The sequence below is a fragment of the Staurois parvus genome, unplaced genomic scaffold, assembly GCF_062004578.1.
Source record: "Staurois parvus isolate SC_StPar_1 unplaced genomic scaffold, SC_StPar_1.0 ptg000129l, whole genome shotgun sequence".
Lineage (NCBI taxonomy): Eukaryota > Metazoa > Chordata > Amphibia > Anura > Ranidae > Staurois > Staurois parvus.
The window spans coordinates 1,184,336-1,190,335 of record NW_028317925.1 but is presented as its reverse complement, the minus strand read 5'-3'; positions in this window follow the sequence as shown (position 1 = coordinate 1,190,335).

The window sequence follows — 6,000 nt, the reverse complement described above, 5'->3', positions numbered from 1 at the left end:
TGCATATTATGTCTCTGAAATATTAAAAATAAAGGCACAGTCGCAGTTTAGAAATTGCAAATAAATGGTCATATTGTGAAAACTAATAGGACTATGGCTTAGCTGTGGACATTTTTAGTGGCAGCAGGGATAGCTGAACGTTTTGATATAAGATTTGTGTAGGTGGGCTTGCAAATGAGGGAGTGATGGCAGTTTAGAAATCATGTTCTGATTTTTCAGCTCACACTCTAGCTTTTGTCAGCTCCCACTCTAGTTTTGAACATTTCGCCATTCATTCCTATGGGACCAATTTCACCACAAAAATGCTGATATTTCGTGAACCATTCGGCGAAACGTTCCACAAAGTAATAGCACACCAATCCGGAACAACCCGCACATTTCGGTATATTACTGTCTATGTAGTGTAAAAACTGTGGGAGGAGTTAGGGTGGTAAATTTGGCTATAATAATAAGAATATGTGAGATAACAGTAAGTGGTCTTGCCATGCAAGAACACTTAATGAATGCGTAACAGAAAAATGTATAGGCAAAGTGATAGGTTTGCTTTATGGAATGGGTATCTGCTTTGATTCCAGTATCTCGAATAACAATGATGGAATGGGTATCTGCTTTGATTCCAGTATCTCAAATAACAATGTTGACTGCCTAAATTATAAGGGTAATACAATTTTTTTAACAGAGTATGAAAAATCTATATTTAAACTAGGCAGAGTTTAGACCATCAGACTGTGCCAGCAACATTGGTCCTTCAATGGAATCTATCTGGAGTTTAATTGACTGTGTGGCTTTGTGGTCAGATATATAAAACCCTCTTAAATAAACAAAAGGATTAAGCTATCAAGGTAAAGACAAAGAGGGAGAGACAGGAAGAGAACGTAATATTTGTGCTAATCCAATATTTGTCTGCCAGTGAATGCTATACTTTGACCTTTAATCACTGTCATTACTAGGATAAGCATGACAGAATGGAAGGTTATTAGAGAGAATGTATGATAGTATCTCAACATCAGTCAAGCCAAGAAACAAAGAGCCTCCTGAGAGCAGAATGTTCAGCATAGTAGCCTGAAAGAGAGAGGGAGCACATCTTCCTCCTTGACCTTGGCTTATTCACCTAATCCATGTTACCCAACACAGCCTAATATGATTAGACCTAACTACAATTAATCATGATGAACATTAGGAAGCATACAAAAACAGTAAAGCAAACCTATAATACAGGTTTATTTACAGAAAAGAACTACTTATTAAATAAAAGCTCACAAATAATCAAATGTTCTAATACTTGTACTATAAGGAAGATCCATTATTTTTTATTTTTTGCCTTAGTAAACAACATGCTCAGTGATAATGTGAGTCCGCTACTGCCTTGAACTTTTTTAACTGTTCTCATTGCTCATTGATTTATTATATACTTTCATATGATGGATCTGAAGGGAAGTTATGAGTGCTCTTAGGAGTGCCTGTTTTGCAGTTAGGCGTGTATAGTCATAGTAGGACTGCATGCATGTGTATAGGCTAATCTTTATAATTGATATTTTAATGCTTTGAGGGTCAATTTTAAATATATTTTTAAGTTTACAAGGCTAATCATTGATGTTTTATTGTTTTTTTTATTCATTAATAATAGAATTTATGTATGTTACATTAAACATTTTTTACAGGTGTGCTTATGCCCTGCACTACCTCAATGCCTGGCAAACAGTTAATTCACTGTTTAAAGTGTATGTAAACCCTAACAATGAGCTTCTCTTCTGTGCTCCTTTTTGATGTGTTAAATATGCTATTGAAAGTGTTTTGTTATACAGTATCTGTTGGATAAGTGTGAAAAAAAAAAAACTATTGATCTTGATGGAAATCCAGTGAGTATTTAAATTCTTGGACAATGCTGCACTTAAATCTCAATGCTATAGCTGCTGCCACTGATCGATCTAGAAAAACTCTATAGGGTGATTGTACAGAAGTCGATCAGTAGATCAACTTCTGTACAACCAGCCTGCCCATACATGTATTGAAATTCAGCCAGTACCTGCTGAACCAGCCAAATTTTGATCCATGTATGGCCGACTTTATACAAGGTTAGAGTTGAAAGTATGTTCTCTCTTATTTATAGTGTGAGGCTTGTGCACTACACTTTGACAATACAGTTGTTCTCTGGTGGTTAGTGGTCTGGTTGCTTGTAAAATTGGAAACTATTAGGAAGGGACAGAGTAGATAAGCTGATCTGGCGTTCCAGTGCCACACCACAGTTCCTGCCGGTTAAAAGCTCCGCTCCAGGCTCATTGGACAACAGTATGAGGATCCCCCCTGACCGCTGATCTTGTCTTCAGGTCTCCAACACAAAGACAGATGCCACATCATCCCGTTTGCCCCTGCAAATGGACTTTGGTGCAACCTTGATCTGGAGGTATTTTTATTAACCACTTGCCTACCGGGCACTTATACCCCGTTCTTTACCAGGCCAATTTTCAGCTTTCAGCACAGTCGCACTTTGATTGACAATTGCGCGGTCATGCAAGATTGTACCCATATGAAATTTTATCATTTTTTTCTAAAAAAAAAGGGCTTTCTTTTGGTGCCGTGGGCACTTTACTTTTTGCGCTATAAACAAAAAAGTGAAAAAAATGTGAAAAAAAAATGTTCTTTGTTTCTATTATAAAATTTTTCAAACAGGTAATTTTTCTCCTTTGCTGATGTGCGTTGATGAGCCAGCACTGATGGGCACTGATAGGCGGTACTTATGGGCACTGATAGGCAGCACTGATGGGCACTGATAGGCAGCACTGAAGGGCACTGATAGGCGGCACTGATATGCAGCACTAATGAGGTAGCACGGATAGGCGGCACTGACTGGCATCACTGCTGGGCACTGACTGGCGACACTGCTAGGCATTGACTGGCGCAACCGCTGGGCACTGACTGGTGGCACTGACTGGCAGCACTGCATTGATGGGCACTGGTGGGTGGCACTGGTGGGCACGGGTGGGTGGCACTGCTGGGCACAGGTGGGTGGCACTTCTGGAAACAGGTGGGTGGCACTGCTGGATGGCACTGCTGGGCACAGGTGGATGCACTGCTGGGCACAGGTGGGTGGAACTGGTGGGTGGTACTGCTGGGCACCGATCATCAGGGCACTGATCATCAGTGCCCTGATGATCGGTGCCGATCCCTGCTCTGACAGCGTGAGGAATGTGCAGCCCGAGAACCGGCAATTGCATTTCCCGGTGATCAGCGAGTCATTGGACACGACTGATCACGTGGTAAAAGGCCACTGTGATTGGCCTTTTACCACACCACGTGATCAGCGATCACGGAGATCACCCCCCCCCCCCCCGGAGCGCGCAGGAGAGCGCATTCTGGGAGGACATCATATGATGCCCTCCCAGAACTGGCTGGCCGCAGTGTAGCCGTCATTCAGCTATCTGCAGTTGGCAGATTGTACCATTTTCATACTGGTGATTATCTATATACTTATGGTTAATGTTATTTGCTGGTTGTAGTAGTTCTTCTGCAGCCAATTACTTTGTTTAAATTACTGATTAATTTCCCAGGAAGAGAATCCCCTCTGTTTATAGAGGCCTGTCCTGAGTGGAGACACTGCCAACTTTATTATCACCCACTATCACCCACCCATATAAACCCACTCTTCCACCTAGTAAAGGTCCTGGTTCTCTTGTTTACCTATAGGTTTAGCACAATATCCTGTTGGGGGAGGGCCATTTCTTATAACCCCATTCCCCAAAAAAGAGGTCAATTACAATATAATAGACACATTATTTTTTGGAACTTTGTAAAATTAAATCAATATTAGCAAATCCAATGCTATTTTCTGCTAATCCCCAGTTTACGATGCATACATAAAATACATTCTTTTTTAGCTATGTAATTAGCTACTAGAATTTCAATATTAGAACTCAAAAATGATGCTTAATTAGTTGACAGAGTGTTCTACTTTCATCATTTTTGACAGATCAAAATTAGAGTAGGGTGTAAACAATTTACTGTATCAGTGATGGATGAATGGTTCATGAGACAGTGCAGCTAAAGTATACAGATATTAAACTCCTAACAGGTAAAAACAACAATGAATACATGTTGTTTGGGATGATGATGTGCATAGCCTAATAAGGTCCACAAATATATTACTGATTATGTAAGTATTCCTAATTTTTCTATAAAAGTGCTCAAACATATTAAGGTCAGGCCCTCCAAACTATGACATTGACTAGATCAACTTGTGTTCAACCAACCTGTTCATACATGCTGAACCGGCCGAATTCGATCCATGTATGGCCACCATTAGCCTGTGTGTTCCAGACATTCAACACCAAACCCACACTTACTTAGTGTTCATGGGACAAGGTACGTTTTGTGCATGGGCAGAATTCTTATTTTAAATTCAACATCAGTCAGTCAAACAAAAATACAAAGCTACCTGAGAGCATTCAAAACAAAAGATCTGAATCAAAATGATTTTCCAAAAGAATTTTTATCTGTCCAAGTGATTATTTACCAGCCGTCGCAGGTATTTTTTTCTTTAAAATCTGCTTGTTTACGTAGTTCCTACAATCAAAAATGATGAATCAGATTTTGGATAAATTGTAAAAACTAATCACAAAATACATAGCTCTATCAGACATTCATTATCATTCTAATACTTCAATATATGAAATTGTCCAAAAAACTAACAATCAGCCTGTTTATGCCCGCTCTGAGAGGTTATTCAACAACCATGGTAACCAAAGTTTTAAAGTCTGAAACCATAATACTTTCAATAGAAGGTGAACCTGTGGGGGGTGACAGTAGAACAAATGAATGCAATCTTAAAACACAAAAATAAATATTTATTATATTGCAGCTTACCAAATCTTTAATGAGGTGGCTGCAGTAGTTTTCTTTTTAGGCATTTTTCCTTTATTTTCATTTGGTGATCTGGCTAGTAATTCTCTTGTTTTTAATTTCCTTTAAGCTGTCTAGGAAAAGTGGCAGTTAGAGGGTTGGCACAAACCATTTAGCATAGACAAAGGTGCTTACAATGGAGACCTTTAAAGTGGAACTCGAGTTAAAAAAAAAAAAATTGTGAACATGCAGGCTCTTTATTGCAGAAGAAATGTGCAGTGTCTCTTCTGTAATAAAATATACTTACCTGCCTGTTCACAACTATGAGCTGCAGAAGAAATGTGCAGCATCTCTTCTGTAATAAAATATACTTACCTCTCTGTACGCAACCCTGAGCTGCAGAAGAAATGTGCAGTGTCTCTTCTGTAATAAAATATACTTACCTGCCTGTTCACAACCCTGAGCTGCAGAAGAAATGTGCAGTGTCTCTTCTGTAATAAAATATACTTACCTGCCTGTTCACAACTATGAGCTGCAGAAGAAATGTGCAGCATCTCTTCTGTAATAAAATATACTTACCTCTCTGTACGCAACCCTGAGCTGCAGAACAAATGTGCAGTGTCTCTTCTGTAATAAAATATACTTACCTGCCTGTTCACAACCCTGAGCTGCAGAAGAAATGTGCAGTGTCTCTTCTGTAATAAAATATACTTACCTGTCTGTTCGCAACCCTGAGCTGCAGAAGAAATGTGCAGTGTCTCTTCGGTAATACAATAAACGTACCTGCCTGTTCACAACCCTGAGCTGCAGAAGAAATGTGCATTGTCTCTTCTGTAATACAATAAACGTACCTGCCTGTTCACAACCCTGAGCTGCAGAAGAAATGTGCAGTGTCTGTTCTGTAATAAAATATACTTACTTGCCTGTTCACAACCCTGAGCTACAGGAGAAATGTGCAGTGTCTCTTCTGTAATAAAATAAACGTACCTCCCTGTTCGCAACCATGAGCTACAGAAGAAATGTGCAGTGTCTCTTCTGTATTAAAATAAACGTACCTGCCTGTTCACAACCCTGAGCTGTAGAAGAAATGTGCAGTGTCTGTTCTGTAATAAAATAAATGTTCCTGCCTGTTCACAACCCTGAGCTACAGAAGAAATATGCAGT